Source organism: Epinephelus moara, chromosome 4 (genome assembly GCF_006386435.1).
Source record: "Epinephelus moara isolate mb chromosome 4, YSFRI_EMoa_1.0, whole genome shotgun sequence".
In the NCBI taxonomy this organism is placed as follows: domain Eukaryota; kingdom Metazoa; phylum Chordata; class Actinopteri; order Perciformes; family Serranidae; genus Epinephelus; species Epinephelus moara.
Window position 1 is genome coordinate 34,067,339 of NC_065509.1, and position 24,189 is coordinate 34,091,527.

At 40.1% G+C, this 24,189-nt stretch overlaps 1 protein-coding gene across 4 annotated transcripts in view; it reads right to left on the reverse strand.

Annotated features, from left to right (window-relative positions):
* The window catches only part of lingo2 (leucine rich repeat and Ig domain containing 2), a 311,243-nt gene extending 289,655 nt beyond the window's left edge, over positions 1-21,588 (reverse strand). For 2 of the 4 annotated variants that reach the window (XR_007569859.1, XM_050043126.1), the window contains exon 1: positions 14,824-15,503. The gene's annotated coding sequence lies outside the window, so the exon portion shown is untranslated. Of the gene's footprint in view, positions 1-14,823; positions 15,504-20,411; positions 20,496-21,483 lie in introns of those variants that run through there. The other 2 variants (XM_050043129.1, XM_050043127.1) reach the window with 2 other exon arrangements.
* Positions 21,589-24,189: the final 2,601 nt, after the last annotated feature.

Sequence of the window (24,189 nt, forward strand, 5' to 3'; positions counted from 1 at the left end):
TTTGTTGACTAAAATTATGAAGGATAAAAATGACTAAAAATTAACAAAACTAATACACACTTTTGTCAAATGACTAAATCTAAAGTAGCTGCTCAAGTTAACACTGTTGGAATGACAAGTAGCAGGTTGCTGTACTGTAAGCTAAAAAAAAAAAAAAAAAAATCTCAAGTGTGACTAAGGACTCTTGTAGCAGGTGGAGTCTTTGTCCTGTGCCACTGTACAAAGAACACTGATCAATGATTGCACAGTCACACTGCAACAGTTTGCTGATTAGCTACACAGTTTTAATCCCTCAAATATCGTCTGGAATGTAAATTAGACTGATAAAAACCAAGATATGCTCACTCGGGAACTGCATATCAAACGAAGTCTCCTTAAGCAGATCCAGTCATTACCAGCGGTGTGACATCTGAGTAGCTGAATAGGCATGGCACTACCCGTGCTGGAGCATGACTTCTGTCCACCGTTTGATGCCTATAGAGTGCAGACCTTTGATCTAATTTTAGTGTGTGCCTTGCCCTTCAAACAAATACTCATTATCCATGGCACAGCCGGAGTGGTGGTTCGGTGCCAATCGGATGCACCATCAATTCTTGAAGGAGTGAAGATTTTACACTGTAGGAAATGGGAAAAAAACTCTGAAAAATAGATTTTTTTTTTTTCATAGTGAAAATCTTGGGCTATGAGCCCAGCCATCTGGGATAGGGAGGAACAAACCCAGCAAGGGATATGAGAAGAAAAATAAATCTGTGCTTCTGTGGTAAGAAGTTTGCTGTCACTTGTTGCTTGGACTACAAAGCTGCATATCAACGTCCTAATCACTAATGACCTTAAACCCCCTCTGGATGGTTTGAAAGTTTCTGACCTGCTACCTCAAAGCAGTTTGTTTCCCATTCTGGTTCATTTTAGGAACAAGACTGAGCAACACATTCAGTTGTTAAAGTGGATTAGTTGGCAGAACAGTGTTTATGTCCTCTCTAGGTAGGAGAGTCCTTCTGAGTTGCACTTCAGCTCCTGCTGATTGGTTAAATGCTATGACCTGCTCTATCAGTTGCTTTCAAATGATCAAGTGCTCTGTAATTTGTCCTTTTTTTTTTTGTCATACTGTATTAACACAGCAGAGGCTAGTCTGCTGTCATGCATACAACCCTTTTCCCAGTATCCCTATGAGGAATAGGATGCTGCATCACATCATTTTCTTTTCTCCTCTTTCTCTTTCTCCTACTCTCTCTCTGTTTAACAGTTCACTATTACCATCCATCTGCTGTTTTCATGTCTCATCAAAGATTTTTCTTCCCCTCACCAACTTTAAATATTCACTTCGTGTTCTTTCAACAATAGCTTACAAACACTTGGAAATAATTGAGTCTCGGCGGGCTGACAAAAAAGGGAGCAGCGATCGTGCGCAGTGGAAGTGATCAAATATGGCCTTGAGCCAACCGTCTTTGTAGATGGTCTTTGTATTGCCATTGATCTGGGGGTGGATACACCCAAGGAATACATTATTTATGCACTTTTTTTCTCCCGACAGTTGAAAGTAGTGAGTCACAAACAGTAATGGGATTAGATGGGTGTTGCACCGGAAGAGAGGAAACCAGGGTCGCTGAGTATATGGGCAACCCTGAGGACCAAAGGCAGTGGCCACAAAACAGTGTGGTAGAAGGCTTTCATCTCCTAACAGAACAGTAATTGTCAAGATAATGTACTCCTCAACCTCACTGTACACAAGGTGCCATGTCATCATTACTATGGGCACAGAAAGTTCTTTTAACAACCTCACAAACCTCACCGAGCCAATCCTTTACCCTTGCAGTAAGCTGTTAAAGGCATTTCTTTTCCTTCCTGCAGGGCAAATAAGTAACTGTGTGATCATCAGCCGCAATCTGCCTCTGAGTTTACCTCGTGGAACATTTATGTGGTCGTGCTTTCACTGTGTATCCATATAAATTACAAAAGATGAAACAATAAATGTGGTGATTTTGTTTTAGCATTTTTAGTGTCTCAGGTCATTAAGTTGGTAATTAGCTGAAAGAAGCTAAGCTGTTTCCCTCTCTTAAGTAACACAAACATGTTGAACAGGCTTCCTGATGCAGTCATGTACAATAATCCCATTACTTTTTGTTGAGTGCTCTCAGAAATAATGCATCTTAACATGTTCATTGCATCTAAATTATTCATATATCTATGAAGTGCTTATGCATGTGCGTGCGTGCATGTGTGTGTGGGTGTTTGTGGGACACATATGTCTTAAATAAGATGACCACTACTATAGCTCCACCACCTTATGACACAGTGTACTGCATGTTAATAATACGGTATATAGCTAAAAATAATAATACAGTATATTCATGGCTCAGAATTAAGGGGACACCAAGCTAATTTTTGTAGGACAAGTGGAAGAATGTACTTCACCCTACTGGACTAGTGGAGCCCCCAGAAAATTTTAATGGGGACGGCCAGATGGGGCCACTGAAAAGCTTGGGGTGGCACACCAAAACTAAAAGCCATAACTGAATTCTAGGAATTTGATTACACTGTAGTAGTATATCAGCTAGTTGAAAAAGATGTAAGTCAATCAAGCACATACTGATATACTTTTTTTTTCACTGGGGGGGCAACAATTGTGCCCTTGAGGGCACCACTTCACTGGACAAATTAAAAGTCATGAAAAAAAATGGTGTGTCTTCACATTTCGTGCCACTCATTACTAGGCTGTTTAGTTAAACTAATATATTTAAATTACCATTTTTTTCCTCACATATATGCATTGCTCTTAGTTTAAACATTTTAGCTCAGAGGAACAATGGCAACAATGTTCCTTCAGGCTCCACAGCATTAAAATTTGTCAACTGCTGGAAAGATTAATTTGAACAAGTGTCTGACAAGTAAGTGACGTTAGCTAGCTTGCATTATCAGCTGTATAATTCACTAGATAATGATAACGTTAGCTAAGCACCAACCTAGAGAGTTGTGACACGTTCTCACTAAATCAATGGCATTGACCCGAAAATACATTTTGAGATTAGATACAAACATAGCTAACTGCAGAGGGAGGAAAGCTAGCTGAGAGACAGCCAATAGGATTACTGACAGTGGGGGTGACTGGCACCCGTGAGGCGCCATCAGCTGCTGAGCTGAGTGGCTCCACAGTGGCACTCTGTCGGTAGCAGAGAGAGACACCTCCCTCCTTCGACCAGCTGTCAGCTCTAAGAGAAATGTGCATGGCACGTTTAAAATAACAAAATAGAGATATTTGTTTTTCATAATTGTAGCCAATTGTTATAAAAGACTCTAAAAGTAATTATTAGTCAACAGTGTTTTTTGTTGTTTGTTTTTTTAATTTCCAAACTTGCCAAATTATAATCTTCTTGGCAGAAGTATTTATATAAAAAGGAACGAAAAACAAATAAGAAGAATGTGGGTGCTCACCAACTGTTCTAAAACAGATTTAAGGCTGCGGACCTGTCACGACAACAAACTATGTGCACTTCTCTCCCGGATGACAGCGAGTCAAAAGGTGGAAACAGAGCATACAACCACTTAAATAAAACTCATAAGTTAAATCATTTGTATGTTGACACTGTTTGGATGCGTTCAACTGTTTGTTCATTTGAGTGCTACAGTCTAAATTTGAAAAAAAAAAAAAAAGAAGAAAAAAAAAAAAAAAAAAGTAAAGTGTTGTCATTTTAACTGGACAAGTGAAGGCTACATTTACTTGTCCAAAGGACAGCTGTGCCTCAAAAAGTTCATGTCTAGCCCTAATATTGCTAAAATAACTATCATGTCTTCATTCATTCATTCATTCATTCATTCATTTTCCAGAGGCCCCAGATGTCCCTGCCGTGTCTTTTATTGCAAGGCACTGTTCATACAGTACTCGGTAGTGTTGTCACGGTACCAAAATTGGGACCCACGGTACGATACCAGTGAAAGTATCACGGTTCTGAGTAGTATCACGATACCACAGCAAAAATGAGGCAGATGTGCCTTTTGTCATTTATAAAAAGATAAATCACTTTTCTATAATACATCAATGATATTTCAATGGAATACATTATTACTGACTTATTCAAACTTCAAAAACAGCATCAATAAGTGATTAACATAGGGGGGATCAAAATAAAATAAATAAATAAAATAAAAATCAACCAGCCACCCTCATCCCCTGACAAGTAAAGAACAGTCCCTAAAGTGTGGTGAGGTTTGTGGAAATGTGAACGGCTTGTTTCTCCTCTGACACGTCACATACCTGTGTGCCGCCACGGCTCGGCTGTTCAGGTACTACTGGGCAGTCATGACACCAACTTATTCACCTGGAGCCGGGCTTCTCGGTCGCCGGTAGCCTCGCGTCACCAGGCTCTTCACGTACGGCGAAACGCCGGTAAACCACGTTATCTTGCGGCGGCCATAGCGCTCCGCCGTATTCCCGTCTGTGACCCCCGTTCAACCCACAACCGGTAAGTTTCGCCTTTCGTTTCTGCTGCTGGTTGAAATCTGTACTCACACAGCGTGCTGAATGATTTAATTTGCTCGAACAAAACTATTTTTAGTCGCAAATGTGTTGTGTGTACTAGCAAGTTGCTAGCAGCAGCACGTCTCCCTCGCTCAAGGGGATGTTTGTGATTGGCTGGCTTTGTTGTCGATCCAAGGCAAGCAGGAAATGAGGTTTGTGATTGGCTGGCCGTAGCTGTACATTTAGGGCAAGCGTAAAAAGGATGTTTGTGATTGGCTGAGCTGTACATGCAAGTCAAGCTGGGGAAACTCATGGGGAAATTATATCGTCAATATCGTTGCCTTTTGGGATATTAATATCTTGCATGTTCATATCTCAGTATAGATACGATAACGATATATCGTTCAGCCCTACTACACACAGAGACAGACAACCATTCACGCTCACATTCAAATCTAAGGGCGATTTAGAAAGTTTGGTCTGTGGGAGGAAGCCAGAGTACCCTGAGAAAATCCCACACTGTCACTGGGAGAACATGAAAACTCTGCACAGTTGCACAGCACACGCTGGGTTCAAAGCAGGTACCCTCTTGCTGCGAGGCGACAGTCATACTTACAGCATGAAACAATTTTACAATGGACTTACGTATGATATATTTCCAAGCATGTCTAAAGCAGAGATCTGAGCTTTCTCTGCTGAAAACAAGTTGGTTTTGCCCTTCATGTGGTCACAGCAAACTCAGTTACCTCAATGTTGTCATTCAGTGCCTCTCACTTACTGGAACTCCTACACTATCTCCTCTGTTTTATTAAAGACAGACAGACAGGCTCAAACGCACTGTGGCTGTTCAAGGACCATGAACTTCTAAGATACCAAAAGCGTGGTTCATATCCACACCAAAGAGCTTCTCTACAAACATTCCTGTTGCTCGTTGATTAAAAAGTCTATCAAAGGCAAAAATGTTAAACAGCCTTTTTCTCTTTTCCTGGCAGGGGCAGTGTCTTTGTTGCTAAGCACCCATTTCTGCATTGTCTTTGCATTGCACATCACACGGATCACCTCTTGATCAAGTGGCAGGCCTATGTCCAGTACTCTGATGTCTTTCTCTCTTTATTTTGGAGATGAAGTGTGGGTTCCTCTAGCTGTGATCTTTACTGTGTCTGCTCAACCAAGCCAGTCCCTACTGTGATGGCTTCAGACAGTTGTTGCAAACAAATAACCCAAAGATCTTCAGGAAAAGCCATTGTTTTCTCCAATAAATGTCAATGTTTTCACATATTAGTTGGTGGTGTTACAAAAATGGACATGTAGGGCTGCTATAAAATCCTGTGGATTTTTAGCTCTACATTATGCATCATGCAACAGTGCCTTTTCCTGTGTTCAACGGCTAGTCAAAGCACACTCACACAGACACAGACAAAAAGAAACACACACTGCTTTTTTCAGAGCCCATGCTATATAAGCCCCCTGTCTCTGTGTATCTGTATGGATGAGCTCCAGGCTGTGACCAGTAGACCCAGAGTTGGACAGCCTGGCGTCCCCTGAGGTGCCCCTTTTTCCCTCCTATTCATTCTTCCATCACAAGCAAAGCCCCAAGTGCTCGAGGATTTTACACTAATACATGCTCATTGATTTATAATTCACAGAGAACATGTCGGCATCCAAGGCTAGGAATTACACATGTTGACAATAGCAGTGGCGCTTGTATACTTGGAAGTAAAGGTCAATGTTTAAATTTGGAGGTTTAATTCCCAGCTCATCAAACAGGAGTGGGCAACACAGTGCCTGCAATATCTAATGTGGCAGGCAGGCTGCTTTTCTGAGGACATGTACGTTTAATCTCTGTCATGCATTGCCTACATTTTAAGGGTGGCCGGGGAGAGCTTCTTGCTGTAGTGCTGTCCCCCACAATTTCATTAACAGAAGCATGTGATGTCATTCATATCCCATAGCCTGCAACTTTGAACATCGGATATATGGACCCATGTGTGATCCAGCTGCCATGTGCCATTTAGTGGAGACGTATATACAGTGTGGCTCACAGTTCTGTGAGTGGATACATATATTTTTAGAATAAAAATCCAAAGTGGAGTCTGTCTGCTAACCATGGCAGTATGAGGTGTCTCATCCTGACCTGCCTACAGAGACATAAAGAATATTCATTAATCATCTGTTGCAGTGTACAGTATGCTGCCTCAAAGCAGTTTGACACCGTTAAAGCATCTGTGCCTTTTTTTAACTTCATGCCACAGCTTAAAATATAAACTCCACGGTATAGTTTGTCACCCAGCTCTCATTTCTGCTTTACTACATTGCTAAGATACAATAAAAATGTAAATAGACCTTTTAGAATCTGTAAATACATATACAAATCTCGTGGCAACACACAGAATCGCGTTCCTAATGTCAATGGCACAAACAAATAGAGTGAAATCAAAAATCTGATGAATCACTATGTAAACAAAGCTCATAGTTGGCAGGCAGTGTTTACATGGAGAATATCATTCTGTAATGACAGATTACAAATTTTACGTGAGAATAAACATTCTGTTCATTTGTCATTTCACACCAATTAGATTGCTGTTTAGATTTAGACAAGAGGGATTGCTCACTTCTGTGACAAAATGGAACAGCAAATGTAGCAGCAACGAAGGGTATATATATATATGTTCCCAACTACATGATGGAAAAAGCCTATAAATACCTGATTAACATGTCAATCTGAATGATCAAAAACAAATACTAAAACCTGGCTTACGTAATGAAATATTAAACCAGAAATTACTACAACATACCAGTTTACAGTGACACATTTTCCGTGATGGCGTTGTAGGCATATTGACTAATCTAAAGAAAAATCACCAGCTAATCACATTATTAGTCAGCATTATTACCACATCAGCTAAAACCCTACTACAGCACACCACTAGTGACATGAAAATAAAAAATTAACAATAATTCGTTCCCATTATTTGTTTCAAGCAACTGTGTCTTTACTCTCAATCCCTAAAAACCTTTTTTTTCCTCTCTCCATCTACCCAATAGCTATCTATAAACCAGCAAACACAGTGTCGCACACACAATATAGCCCACATTTGCTCCAGACAAGCAACTGAATCATCACACAACATCCCTCCGTAACCAAAAGGCGAACAAGAGCAAGACCGCAGCAGGCAGAAGATTATGTACTGCCGTCAGAACCTCCATCGCCTCCCTTAAAGACTCCAAAATGTCTAGAGCTTCCACTTGACAGTCAAACCTCTGGTAACACACTGAGCAGACTAAGAAGAGGAAAGGAGAGAGCTGCAGCGATAAAGAGAGCGGGAGAGAGAAGCTGGGAGAGGAGAAGGAGTTCTTATCTATTCAGTATGCTCCCCAGCCCAGGAGCAATGGCATGACAACGGCTCTAATGAGTCTCTCGCCCAACTGACAGCCATCAGAGATTATACGAATATAAGAACGAAGCATGCAATAAATTAAAAGGGCAACACTGAATCGCAGCCCCTCCTCCCAATTTATTGGCACTTCATGCAACAGCCTGAAATAGAGCAGGAGGTGACTGCAGTATACGGGAGTTCAGGAGCAATGCTGTTATGAAATTGGGTTGGTTGCACTTACTGGATAGCAGCCAACTGTCACTATCTTTATAGAACGGTGCAGGTATAATATGAGCTTTTTGTGCCTGTACAGGAATTAATCTTGTGTCATCTCGCCTGTCTTCTTTTATACCAATAGAATAGTCAAGATTGACATTTCGGCTCTGAGACTCAATAAAAGGCAAGGCCATCAATTAGAAAAATGATTAACTACTGAACACTATGAGATCCATTATTTCCCCTCTGAATCCCCTCTAGTTTCTCTTGTAATCTTTCAACTGCTCTTTCAGATTGAAACATACTACTTCCACAAAGAACCTTTTCCCGCCAGGAGATGAAAACTTGTCCACAAGACCCCGCGCAACACCTGGAGAGACGAGCCACAAGGTTTTAATGTGTGTAGGTGTTCTTTCTTTTCCCCACAGACTCCTTAAAGAATGAGAAACTAACAAACATCCAAGCTTTACTTTGGTCTCTACCAGCTGTAAGCCCAAAGGAGGCCAGGATCAGTGACCTGCACTAACAAGTGTAGGTCCAGTGTCCTGCTGAGAGCCTTTCATAGTCTGGCAGAAGCGGGGTTATGGGAGCTTGTCCAATGTAAGAGACACAAGTGCTTTTGGAGAGCCCATAGTCCCCTTAGAGGCAGAGGAGGTATCCATGTACTGACATTTCCACTATTGTTGCAATGAAAAGACTACACTCTGACATATCTGGATCTACCTGTGAAGCATTAGTGGGGATACTGTAGTGTTTATAATCACCTAACCTTTCTGGGCACCAGCCCGGCCGCTCACAGCTCAGGGATTCTCTTTTAACTGCTGTCTAATATTTAAAGGAAAGAAAATCGAACTTTTTTTGTTAAAAGCAACAAAAGGGTGAAGTTTAGCTTTGCCAAATCCATGCACGTATTTATGCTTTAACATGAATCTTGGATTAACTGAATTTAACAACACAAATGTGCAAATGCTGAATGACTAATTTCTCTAATCTCAATTTTCAACCCTTGATCTGCTCGGCTAATACCCATCATTTAACGGGACTATAGCTAGATCAAGCTCAACAAAACAATGCACACAAAGAGTTGAATATGTAAGTAAGCCCTCACCTTGATACAAGAGACACAGCATTTCTGTTATCATCTAAAGAGCAAAGCGGTCAATACTCTAAATACCCTGCTTCAGTGCTGAAAACTGAGGGTGCAGAGAAAGGATGAAGGTGGCAAAGTCGCTGTAAGGACATCCTAAAGTGGCTGATGGAGGCAAAATACAAAATGGATGGCTCCAACATTGGCCTTGCTGAAAAAGAACCAGTATCAGTCTTTCCTTGCTATTAAGATATAGACAGGTTATTCTACTGTGTGAATATTTAATGATCCTTAATTAGTGGGGGGAAAAAGACTGGTCAGTAATGGCACTTAAGTAGTTTGGCTGTGTTTGCCTGTTTGTGGCTCAAATAGAATAATATTGGCTGAATTACACAGCATAAAGAAAAATGCGTAACACAAGGACACAGAGGACACAATGTCCCTTTACATACTGCAAAGGAGAACTGTAACACATTATGGCCAAGGATGGTGCAGTACATGGCATATATGCACTTCACTGCACTCCTGTTTAGACAGGAGATTAAAAATGAATTAGTTGTCAGCATATTCACATGTGAGCTGGTGGACATAAACTGCGTTTTGGGGAGGCACTTCGTGACTCTGGTGACTCCTAGAAACCTCTCTGATTCTTTCTGGATATGGAATTTAAATACTTCAAGTGACAGGAAGGCACACTGCCAATGAATCATGTCTTTTGTCCTATATTTATTTATTTTTTGGTCTTCATTCATATTTTGTTTAAAGGGAAAAACCACCACATCTCAGATCTAACATTTTATTCTGTTTCATAGCTGCTCAGCTTGGAGGAGTCTGCCGTCATAATCAAGGAAGAAACATGGCAGTTTGGAGGTTGTATGCCTGTACTCTGAACTAAGTGCCTGCTAGGTTTGGGGAAGACTTATGTAAGGCAATGTACTAAGGAAAGCAGAAGTTCAAATCAAGGTTATAACATAAGGTCTCTTCATTTAAGCTGTGGACACTACTCGAGGACATTTGATCTTTGTTTTTTTTCAGGGGAATAGCCCCAAAACATGAAGGAAAAAAAAGTCCCCTTTTCCTCTTGTTTTATCTCAACTGCCATATAGTGCGACATCCTCTGCCCCCTGTTCTAAGCCAGCTATGTCACCCCTGACCCCTACTAATGCTACTTGTCGACACACGCGGAAAAGACTTTTCCTAAGGTGGTACGACACTTACTGCCCTCGGCAGCCTGCCCTGGAAGGTCAAACTGCAAAGTGACACAGACAACAAGGTCACTGTCAATGGAAGTCGTTCATAGATCAGTCCTCATGCCCCAGACAGCCTCTTCCTGGTTGCTATATCCCAAAAGGGCTGCACTGTCACCAGCAGTCACTTAGCATGTCACATCTTCAACAGACATCAGACTGAAGTCCTTTGTGCTCCCCTTTCCTTATCTCTTTTGCTAAGCATTCCTCTTTTGTACATAAAAGAAACTGTGGCTCTACTTACTGTGTTTGATCTCAGTCTAAGTTACCTTTAGTGACACTGTTAGTGAACTGCCTCAAATATGAACAAACATTTAAAAAAAAAGTTGCACAGTGGAACACACATACGCCCTTACTGTCAAATATTCAATGAAGGTGCTCAGAATGCTTGGCCAATGCTTTTGCTCATGTCACTGTAATAAGACTGGGTTGAGTGCAGTATAGATCTCATGTTTATCCACAGGTTTTCTCCCTAATTGTCTTTTAGGAAAGGGCTGCCATTTCTCATAAACCAACAAATGAACATTATTTAAAATAATCCTTTTTCCGTGAGGTATACTCTATTAAAACAGAATTCTTTCCCCCTCCTTTTAGCGGCAGTCGACCATGATGAGTAAGCATATTCCATAAATGACCCAGCTGTTCGAGCATATTGTGTTTCGCCTCATCAGGGATTCAAAGGGGCTGACAACAGATCAGCTGCATCCGTTAGCGGCTTGGTCTCCAGTTAACCAGACCTCCATAAAATAAGGTCTTCTGTTTGTCTCAGCCAGCTGGTGGTGTATACGCTACAGATGTGTGGCTTACAATAGCTAGCTTGAGTATGGTAATGTGTTGTGACAACAACTATTACACACATACAGTACTTAATCATTTAACATTTAAGCCTTTAATCTGAAAGTATGTGCTTATGACTACGTAATATAAAAATTAAAAAGTACTTCTAGGAACAGTATTATCCATCCACTAGAAAAATATGAATCTATGGAGGGTATTAGTTACCATATAGATTACATTTCATCAGAAAAAAGAACTTATTAACAAAGAAGACAAACGCCTTCTTTCATTAAAATCTATGGGACTCTTTCATTGATCAAGTTTGAATCTGATATTTACAAAGTACATTTTCCCAACTGTATCCAGAGGTCATAGAGGAAAGAAAAAACTTAAATTTGAAACCCAGTGTTTCAGTCTGTGATCATTGATTTTCTTCCATGTCCTTAATGGACAGGCTAAAAATACGCTGTTCTGCTCCTGGGTACAGGCCTTGTTTTTGACAGAGCTCTCTATACATCTGTCCTCTAACAAGGAACTGAGTGTTGAAGCTGTAGTTTGAAAGAGTATGGCACAACACTTTTTAAGATGTAAAATGTTACATATTCAAACTATTTCTAAGTAAATTAGTTTCTCATACATTCTTAAGCACTTAACAAACTGAGCCTGGAATATCTTTATGTGGCCGTGCAAAGATGCCACTTCATTGACGCCCATCCTTGAAACTGGAACAAATTCAATTTAATTTCAATCTCAGCTTCATTTTTCACAGCTTTAAATGCACATCCAGCATCAAATATTTGATTTCTGCCATTTTGTGTGCAGATATGTTATAATGCTCTTTCAACAGATAGCCAAAAAGGTAATATGTAATGCAATCACATTTGCAAATCTTGACAAACTTAATAACACATAAAACTTTACCCCATGGAGAGGGAGATGGGCCTGCCCCCACAAACATTTTATCTTTCTGAAAAGATCCTAATTAAGTTATCTGTTCTGTCTCATTTGTTTCAACAACAAAGATAATTTAATGCCTCACTAGCATTAGAGACATTTAGTCTACATTCACCATTACAACAAACAATGCAATGGATATTAATCCTCAGAAAAAACCCTTTAGTTTATATGCTATGAATTTTGAAACAGTGCTCCACTCCCTTTAAGCTAACAACATGATGAGGTCTGACATCTTGAAAAAGCTATATCAATTAGTGATATTCATGGAATATTCATATTAATGACCCTTACTTGACAGTGTTAACTCTCGTGGTCCCACTGGCAATATACAAACCTGATAGTAAAGTAGTAAACCTGATTTGCAATTTTTTATATGACTGATATTTTGCTGATTCAAAACCAAAAAGACACACATGACTGCAAATGATTTATTACACTTGGAAGAAGCTGTGTGTCAGATTTCAGCTGCTTACTGGCGTGCATGCATACTGATTCAAACGGTTTCTGTGAGTAATAAATCAAAAGCCCACCATTCTTCCCATCAAAGTTGTTTCCTCTAATTTCTGCCCCATGTGAACATGCTGTCAATGGCTCTGAATAATCATGAGGTAAAAGAGGGCTCCTTCCCTCTGTCTCATCCATCCTGTGATTCAGTGGATGCATTATATCACTGAAAATGAAGGGCCTCGTCTTTGACTCCCTTCACCAACATCAGAAATGAGAGAAAAACAGACTGCATACTGTGTAACCCCTTTAACATGGAGAGAACAGGATTATATACACACACAGGCACTCACCTGAGCACACACATGCTGTATGTGTGCACACGTTGCACATATCCTATGTGCTTATACACACAGACACAGATGTATACAAGCACACGGTCTCGCACCAATGCACATATGCAGTGCCTGAACCAAATCATTTACCAAATCCAAAGGGTTGAAAGAGACAGACACGGCATTGCTAATTCAGAGTTAAAGGAAATACAAGGAAGAGCAAAGTCGGTCTTAGTGCTTTCCTTTAACCATGCTGCTCCATATCAGAGGCAATGCGTCAGTCCTACCATGGTTAACACTCAATAAAACATCAAAAGGGATGAAGCACAGAGCTCTGGACAAATACACTCCCACGCAGATACCAGATACACTCAGAAACTCTCTTTCACTCTTACACGCTCTCTTACACATGTATGAACACACTAATATGCATATGACATATTTATATATATATACATATATATATATATATATAAATATATATATACTGTAGTTGTAGCTCATTAGATTAAATGAATACAGCAGGCAGAGCAGATGACACGTCTGCATCTCTTTCAAGAGGAAGCAATTACACACTGCACCTCTTGAATGCTAAATGTGATTTCAATAGAATATTTGTGCACGCCAGCTTCTTGCAATCAAGCTATATAAGCAGGAGAACAATTGGCGATTTGAGTCACCTATAGCCAGTCAGCGCCGGATACACAGGAGCTGTCATCAACTTCCCATCAGGCTCCACTTCCCCCCAGTGGATGCTTTGCAAGAGGAGAGACACTTCTTTTGAAAATTTTATATCCAGAGGCAAAGGCATTTAATGGTCACTGTTTTGCATGTTACATGAGGAGGTGGCATTTTAATCATCTGACCAGGCCAAAGTTGGGCTTTGACAGCTTAGACAGGATATTTATTATTCAATTATTTTAAATATTTTAGGGGACCAACAGGATGCTCATGCAATCATAAATATTTCAACCGTTGCTTTACAAAAGGAGGTAGCCTTGCACTTGTCTGGTATTGATCAAGAGGGCAGCAGATTCACTCTTCCAAAAAAAACACCAAAAAAAAACAAAAACACAATAATATACCTTTATCCTTCTGCCTCCTAGTCCGTACACTGTCTCCTAAAACAGCCTTAATTTCAATCTAAAAAGGAACTTAGCAAACGAGAGACATAAAGAAATTACTGTATCATCACTTTGCCATTTGAGGAGAAAGAGCAAGAAAAACAGATAGAGAAACATGGAAAGAGATGCATTGCTGGACCACAATCCCACCGACAAACTTACATATGCAAAGAAACTGAAGGTGAAGGTATAATGTAGGGCGTCTGAGATAGTGTAATACTGGACACAATCAGTTCTCTTTGAGCAGAGATAAAAGGTACAGAGCAGCCTTTAAAATGCAGAGGCACTCACCATTATGAATAAAATGTGGCTACTGTATAAAAGTAATTCCCTGAGCTCGCAGATACTAGCTGTCGCAAAGACGAGGACAAACAGCCACCGCAATTATGCCCCTTCCACTAGCAGCCTCCCCTGGTGATAACCGCTATGTAGCAAGGAAGCAAAGAGATGAATTGCTTTGCAGACAGGCATCTCCCCTCTCAGCAAACACACATGCATAAGTATGCAGATACACATAGATACATTCTTCTCTGCAGAGGGGAGTAGCCTTCCAATAGCCATCAAATAAAAAGCATCATGTTCTCCTTAAGCCCTGGGACGTGTTATTGTATTATTTAGACATTTATCCCAACTTTGCACTTTCTGTAAAACTGGCTAAATGCAGTCTAGACTAAGACTCACGCACCTTTCCCATCTCCCTTTCTCTCCCTGTCTTTCACGCTGAGCTTTCCGGCTCCCTAATCTGCCCTTTTCCCAAAACCTGGAGGGTGCTATTAATATACAAGAGCCTGTGGATGTGTCCTTACCTTGAAATACCATCCAGAACCCTATAGTCCACAAGATAAGCTGTCTGAAGCTCGGTGCTGCTCCACAACAAAAGAAAAAGGGCAAAAATCCTCCAAGTCTCTCAGAATCAGAACCCAATTCAAAGCCTTTTCTGATTAGAACTTACTTTTTTGTAACAAGATGTCCTTCATTGATTCTGTACATAATCCGTTACTTCCCTGGTTCAGGAGATTTTCTTTTGGGGTTGCTTCCCCTTGATATTCCACCTTGGCACAGTGAAATAATGATATGTATTCTACTGGAAAATGCGTGTGTGAGAGACTGAGCGAGAGAGAGAAAGAGGCACTGTAGGATCTCTTCTGGTGCGCACTACCAGCTCCACTGCAAGTGAATCCAGCCGGTATTCACAGCTCCCCTCCTGCCTTCAGGAATGAAATTCAGCATCCGCTGTTCATCCCCACAACAAGGGGAGGGTGTCCCCCCCGGACGGAAAACTTTCAGACACCTCTGCCAAAGCTGTAAGAGGTGATGTTGGACGCCAGTGAGCCCTGATTATGTGTTATTTTTCCTCGATATCCTCCCTTTTCAGTGAATTTTTTCCCTTTTCCTTCTCCAATTTTCCTGTTAGGTAGCTCTCTCCTCTCCAGAATAGGGTCTCACAGAATGGATGCTGAGAAAGCAGCGGAATGAGGCGAGTCGCTTGTTCTCCGGCTCCGTCTCTCTCTCTCCCTCTCTCTCGCCTTCACCCTCCCTCGTACATGCCCCCTCCCTGCTTCTCACTGCACCTCCCCACCCTTTCGTTTTCTCTCTCCTCCTCTCCTTCCCTCTCATACACACACACACACACACACACACATATGCACATCTCTAGCTCTGGCTTTTCACAATTGCTGCTGTGCCATTGCCAGCCATGTCAGACAGAAAGGTTCACCGCCCATCGTCCTCAGAGAAACACATAATGCTATGATAAATATGTAAAATTTAATAGATATGAAGAAAACGAGCAGCAGCATGGAAAAGAGCACTGAGCCAGAAGGCAATCTAATCTCCTTTCTTCATCCTTGTTATCTGATTATCAAATACCTCTAGAGTTTACACTGTTTTGCATTTCTCTTTTTGCCTTAACTTTTTTTTGCAAAGCGGAGCCGGTTCAGTAGTTGATGCTGGCCAACTGTCAAGAGTGACTGAAGAGGACGACAAAAATAGCAAACACGAGAGCAGTACTCTGCATAGAAACAAGGACAATACATGTGCTGTAGCAGCCGTATAATTATATAATTAGCCACCTAAACAAATTGTCAGAAATTCTGTTATCATCGTGTGTACATACACAGTGATTACTAGCCCAGAGGTATAGCACAATAACAAACAATGTGAAGAACAATTAGAAACAAAATAAAATTCTGAAACGTTTCTGGAAAAGCCTCCCACACACACAGTATCTCACCTCCCCACATGTATTTACTGAGAGACCATTCATGGCATACTCAATTTGTCATGTTCTAAGAGCTGCATGACAACAATACATGCTGTTTTCTCGCACCTACTGTGAATAACTAACATTACTAAAGCCAGGCAATTATCTTGCTAAGCCTGGACTTCATGGTCCAAGTAACGTTGCTTGTTTTCTGTATTAAGATGCCCCACAGCATGTGCACATCTTAACCTGTCAGTCATGTATGACTGTAGCAGGACACACAGAGTATGTTGATTACATATAGGTTCCATTTTCACTTGGTCTTGATAAGAGGACGCTGACCTTGATATTATCAAGGCGAGCTCGCATCTCATCAACACCTTGTCATCAAAGCTCTGAGCCAAATGTTAAAGTGCCTTTGGCAGGGTCACTTGCCTCCTGTATTCCATCTATCACATTCGACTACCCTGGGGAGTCATGTCAGCAACGTCATCACCTCTTTTTTAACAGTTAAAAAAAAAAAAAATGTAGTTTACTAACCATCTCACATTAGAATTGAGTACATTATATTATTTCACTGACTCCTTTTTCTGGAAAACGACAGTGCAGAGGACAACACACACCAACAGCATGATCTGCTGCAGGAATGAGTCCTATACATGTAAATGAGTCAGCATTTTTGCATTTCCAGTTACCCCATCTCAAAGTCCAGGTCAAGGTTTTTGGTTAGATGCCTGAAATAATCTGTGGTTAACACAAGATTAACAGACTTCCATGTTTTGTTTTATGGCATGAAATACGTCAGTAAATGCCCCACTCGTAAATTTTGAAGCTTTTGAATATCTTAAAAAAGGTGGTTGCTAACAAGTGGCATAATAACACTACAGAAGGACATCACGCCAAACACGGCTTTACAGCCTTACTGTGGTGACGCTGAAGTCATGTTACTGTAGCATAGTTTGTTTATAGAGTAAGATTTGCTATTTACTTCTGGCGAATGCATTTATGCTTCAAAAATCATAAAAGTGGTGTTCATTCGTGACGATTATCTTGCTTATCAAAACAAAATCCCATTGGCTTCTTGTTGAGGGAAACAGGGTGAGGCTAACTTCTGCGTTGGCCTACAAAAAATGTCATCCCTGCAGCAGTCTATTAGTTGTCACGTGTCACCATGTCAGAATTAGCCACTGTCCTATTTCCCAACGCCAAGATGCGTCAACTAGGGTTGCAACAGTATGTGATTTTCACGCAGCATTTATCACATTTCCTCCCAGAATGGCACATCTCTTCTACATTACATTGACTACTTATGTCTGGACAGGAATCAATAATCATAAAATAAAATAAGAATAAAGACAAACTAATATTGATGCAAGGCTCTGGATGTGGCTAATGTGTGTTGCACTTACTGTAGGTGTGTTAGTGCAAGCCCCGTGGCTGCTCCAGTGGCAGTAATGGGCAGCTTAGATTACAAGATGGTAGATGTTCTGAGCTTCTCCTTGATTTAAAATGTCTGCATTTACACAGTATGACTGAAGTCAATAATGAGTCAGTACATCATCTGTGTATGGTCTGGGATAAGAAACGACTTTGTAAATGTTGACTGTATCAAGGTTTTTTGTAGTAAAGCCTCTCAGCACCTGCACTTAGAATTTGTATCTATACTGAAACAATACTTTTCAGCACAACCCCTGGTAATGTACATACAAAGAAGGTTCTGAATAGTAAGTAACAGTAAGTTTATCCCTATCTCCAGTTCTCATGAATTACCTAATGCACTCCATTATATCACAAAACAAAGAACATATAGACAACAATATAGACTGTCACTGCAGATAAGTGCTACAAAACCTGATTTCAATGTGCTTCACTATTCCTTTCATCAGACATATATATGAAACTAAAATATGTATAAATGTAAATGTAAGTCAGTGAGTCAGGGTGGTGGAGAAGGACGAATGAGGTGATTTAAAATTAGATATTTATTTGAAGTCTTTCTACGTCATTATTTTTTTCATGTTGTAACCACAGGGGACTTTCATGTCACAGTTAATTTTCATTCCACCCAAACATGTTTCTATAATGAGTGTCCAATGACATAACAAGTAATTTGATTTGTTACTGGCTGACAGTTGATGGCTAAAATCAAATGGCATAGGTTATTGGCACGGCTATCCTGACATTTCATACCTGAAGTGTGATACAATAAGTGACAATTTTGACAATGTTAAGTAGCATTGGCCGATGTCATGTCCACACTAATGCAGATAAATGTGAAAATACTGTATTTAATGTTTTTCATCTGCATTTAAAAGTCACCAGAGCTGTTGAACAGCTCCCTCAGTGGCATGTGTCACTTTCACAAGTCAAAAGGAATATTCCACCCTTAACTGACATGAAAAGATCTGCCAAAAAAGAAGGGGCACACGTGTGAAGATAGCAGAACAGCAAAATGGCTCTGCATTAGCTCCACTACATGCAGACATGATGGAATACATCTCAACCGCGTCCTCAACTTTGGACAATAGAGGTTAGCATTTTCAGATCGATGTTCACAGTCCATATGGAAAAAAAAAAAAAAAAAAAAAAATCAATACAAAAAAATACACCTAATCTTCTTGCTGTTCTTTTTAATGGAGGTCAGTGCATTACAAACCTTTGTCGGATACTCAATTTAAAAATGTCATGAATATTCCAAAACTGACAGCAGCCTTCAATATTTGTGACGTGTTTACTGTGGAAAGGCAAGTGTCTATACTAAAATACCCCTCTCTCTCTGTCCCTCATTCTCCCTGTGCCTCTCTCTCCCTCTGTGGTACAGCTTGCAGATAAGCCTGGGTAAGCCCTCTGGCTGAGGCACCAGCATGGCCCTTCCTGAATCTCATTATCGAGGTAGCACAGTTTCCAACCAACTGTCCACAGTCCAGACTCGTGTTCCAAAACCGCCAATGACTACAACTCATTTGTCGTTCCATTGTCACTGCAACCTGGTTTTTCTTTTGTAAATTCACCAAAAAGGCTTCCAAAAGTTAAATGACTGATGAATCCACTTGTTTCTCCTTTTCGCCTTAAATGTCAATTTTTAACAAAATCATTAAATGATAGCTTTTTAATCCATAACCACAATATTTCCTTAACCAAAGCTTAACCAAGTGTTTAAGTTACCTAAAGTCAACAGTATCTAAACCACAATGTGGCTTCCACTAAATCATGTTTTAAAAATGGAAATGACCATTCAAATCATCATCACTGAAAGCAATCTAGGAGTTCAGCAGTATCATTCTACCTGGCAAAAGGGTTGCCCTTCCTACCACTGCAACTTGCTTTAGAGACAGAGGATAAAAAACACAGCATTTCATTGTTCAATTGTTTACATTAAGCAGAATTTTGTCCAGAACCCTAAATTATTAAAGAAACTAAATTAGAGTTCTCTTTGGCAGATACAATTTAACATTGCTGCCAAAATGAGGTGAGCAAATGATCCTGGTTCACTGTTGTTTTAAGATATAACCGTAATGGCCACTAGGAAGCATTTATGTGACCTGTCAGGTATGCTTGAACAGTATTAGTGAGTGAGCCAGTTTTAGCCAGTGGATGGGGGCATATGCCGGGCAAAAATAATAAAAAAATAACAAATATCATAAATATTGTCTCCAAAGCATATTAAGACGTTGTGTCCTATCCAAAGGAAATATGCTGGCCTCTGTACCACAGGATTTAGGCATTTAGAGATACTTTATGGCAATATTATCATAATACACTACATGGTACTGTATATACTAGGGCTGCATAATATGCACAAAAAAAAAAAACAAAAACACTTTGCAATTATTTGGACAGGTACTACAATTGTAATATGAGTCACAGTTTTTAGAGGGAATTGTAATTTTTGCATTTAATTTTAACTAAAAAAAAATATAGAACTGATTATGGTGTGCTTTTTGCTGGGATCTGTACCAAACAACCATGTTCCCTTACATCTGGAATATGATATGTAGGTCTAGGCATCTCTCTAGCACCAAGATGCTTCATTTGTACTGCCATGTTGTGACAAATTTCACCTTTATCAAAAAATAGCAGCTCCTGCGATTTGGATACTGCGATTTTGATAATATCTTGACTAACTGTGCAGCCCTGGTATATGTCTTTAAACAACAAAAGCTCAATAGTTTGATGAAGCCCATCACCTACCTTATTGAAGGCCACACCAACCGCAAACGTCTGGAGCGTCCTCATGGCACAGAGGTCCTGAGTTTCCCAAGTCTCAAGGTCATTCTTCCTCCACGTTTATAAGAGCAAACAAAAATGGAAAAAAAATATTTTGAAATCTGCCATACTGCACGTACCATATATGTGAATGTAATAAACATACATTACTCATGAAGACTACTTAATATGTCTTTAAAATTAATTTGTACTCAGTAGTATTCCAGTTTTGTCCACTGCCCATCTATACTTTTACCCATTTCATGTTATCATTATAATGATCTCCATAAGCAGCTGTCTTCAAGGTTGTCTGAAAATTCGTTGACTGCTGTTCCACATTATGATGTATCCCTTATTTCATACCAAAGAGAGCAACTCTGAAATAGCACTTTTAATCTCTTACAGACTTGCGTCTCCGCATATTGAGCATGTTTCAGAAATGTCACTGGTGACGGTTAACGTTAACTGAATATAACTGAATTTAACCACCAATGTTGCTAACCTGAATGAGCAGTTCGTGTTAGCTAACGTTAGCCATTAACAAGCTAGTTTGCCGTTAGCTCAAGTGAGGCTGTAAAAAAACAAAGCTTGCTAGGCGAAATATTACCCGCAACTATCCAACATATTTAGCTGTTAAACCCTGTCGGAATATATTTTCATATTATTTACCGTGTTTAAGGTGCAACGGCCAGTACTTGCTAACAATTTTAGCTAACGTTAACGTAACGTCTCCCGTCACCCATAGCAACGCAAGCAGGTGCGGTTAATTTGATAATCACTCACTTTCGTTAACCCTACATTAACGTACAATTCTGCCTTTTCTCACATTCCCACAACCTAATGTTAATTTAGACTCTGTAGTTTAAGCCCAGTCCAACTGGCTTTCATAAAGGAAACGTTAACAAAGAGGCAATTTACTGTTCAGTCCATACTGCGTCAACCAACTGACATATTCATACCTCAACGACTGAAATTCCCTCAGCGGCAGCAAACTTTCATACAAACGGTCAGCGAAAACATTTCCTGAGGTTTTAAGGCGCTGTTTAGGTTTACTTACATTAGCTGACACACCACTTGCAGCAAGAAGACCCTATAATATTACACAAATAGGTAAAGTCTCGCCCGTTAAAAGCCAACGACACAACAGTCCTCTGAAGTTCCGTGGTCGCGTGCCACCCACCGCACGGAAGACTGGGAGATTTTTGGTTAAATAAATAAACAGAAAACACAATTATTCTATGACTACTTTGCCTTTGTAACTTCAAGTTGACATAGATTTTGTTAATTCTGAAGGTTACTTTTATAAAGAAAAAGAAAAAAAAAAAAAGTTTAATTCTTCCCGTGAGCTTGAGCCATGGTAGTACGGCAGCCTCCGTAGGACATACTTAGCCATTAACGCTCACAGGCTGTTAAACATCAGCTGCACTGGTTCAGTCCAGCAGGGGGGGACAAAGAGACAAAAAAGAAGCAAGATGGCTCATCTTGGGGCTGTTGCCACTTTCATATATTGTGTTGCATATTTGTTTTAATAATAAACAAATTGCTTTACATAGCTGATTCCAGATTTAAAACAATGCAGGATTCAAGCAAAGAAAATGAGGCAATCTTAAGAAAATACAAAGAACAATTAAAATGAAATAAAGATAAAATACCATCACTGAAGCAACTAATTGCCCTATAGATTACACTGAGGTACAGCAAATCAAACAAGTAAAGTCATACAAAATAAAAGAATACAATAACAGATGACAAATTAAGATAAAAAACAACAACAACAAAAATAACCAAATGAGACGTATATAAAATAAACAGTTGGCTTTTTTGAACAGATAAGTTTTAAGAAGCAGTTTAAAAGATGTCACTGATTCAGCAACCCTCAGATCCTCAGGCAGGGAGTTCCAGAGCTTAGGGGCCTTTGTTGTAAGCAGCTGAGTCATTGTGTGGAGTGTGCCGGCTTTTTTGATTGAATTAAATGTAACAGTCCTGTAACATTAGAGGAAAGTCTCAGTGAACCAAGCTAGACAACATTATTGTTACAAGTGTGTCAGCAGCAAGCTTGTTATTTTTTTTTATATATGTATTGGACCAATTTGGAGTGGACATCAGCCGTTGCGCATGCATCATCAAGGCAAAAAAAAAAGCATACACCAGAGAGAAACGGTTAAGATACAATATAATGCCTTCTTGTGCTGTTGGATGTCAGAACAGAAATTAAAAAAAAGATAACCCTCATTTTTACAGAAAATCATCACCGAGGACACTACTTGAAGCTAAACAAAGACTTTTATGGTTGCTAACATTTGATGTAACACAAAAAATATCTACATCCCAACCCTCACCTATGGTCATGAGCTCTGGGTAGTGACCGAAAGAATAAGATTGCAGATCTGAGGGGTGGCTGTGCTCAGCCTTAGAGATAGGGTAAGGAGCTCGGACATCCAGAGGGAGCTCGGAGTAGAGCCGCTGCCCCTTCGCATCGAAAGGGGTCAGTTGAGGTGGTTCGGGCATCTGATCAGGATGCCTCCTGGGCGCCTCCCGTTAGAGGTGTTCCGGTCACATCCCACTGGTAGGAGGCCCCGGGGCAGACCCAGAACACACTGGAGGGATTATATATCTCATCTGGCCTAGTGAACGCCTTGGGGTCCCCCAGGAGGAGCTGGAAAGCGTTTCTTGGGAGAGGGACATCTGGGGTGCTTTGCTCGGCCTGCTGCCCCGTGACCCGGCCCTAGATAAGCAGATGAAAATGGATGGTTAAAATTTTAAAACAATGAAAAGAAGTTAACAATAACCAAGTCAAGAAGGGCAGTCTGTTGTCAGTATATACTTGTTTGACCTGTTTATGTCTTATATAGCTTCGATTTATGTTCTTGTTGCTGGCTCGGCAGCATGGGAAAGTGTTAATAGGACAGACAGCGTTAGCTAGCACACCCACTGGCAAGTTAATAAGTTGTACTTCCACATTAAATTAATATGGGGACATCTCCATAACTAATAATCAAGGACAGTATGACAAATCCATGCTTGACAAACATGAGTTTTTACAGTTCCTTATGATGATGAATTATCTTTCACCACATAAATAATTCAGATATTATAAGCCCATCACACACTCCTCTACTGAGCACTGAGCAGCAGTGATTATAGCCTCAATATCAAAATTCTAATCAACTGGACACTATTTTTTGATAAACTAATTTTTACAAAACTCACTGCAAACACTTGAGAAATATAAACGTTGTAGTGCTTTTTATGTTTTATTTGGCGCCCACACTGACACCACTACTTTCCCTTTCTGCCACATGATCAGCTTCGCCCACGAATTACATCATCGCTGTTTACAAACACAAAAAGGGTCTATTTTATATCCCCACATTAGTCTGGTGATTTCTGTAATTTTGCACTATGTCTTTTTTTTTAGTTTGTCTGGCTCTGACCTCAGTGAGCTCAATCAAAGCTCATTGCCACAGTAGCTGCTGCACTTTGACATGCACTTTCGCTATTAACATCATTATTTTACTAGTGTGATCTCTATGTCATTCGGCTGTGGTGTGGCTGAGTCATGAATTCATATTCATCACATTAAATGAATAAAATCTTATTTAAAAGAAAGCTGGGAGCTTACTTTGGTACTGTTGTGGATATAAAGCCTCATAACCAAACAGAACATTAGCTTATATTGAAAGTCAACCAAGCACTGTTTACTCTACTGTGTCACAGGCTGTTAAACATCTTTATTTTGAAATTGTTTTCCTCACTTTAGCTC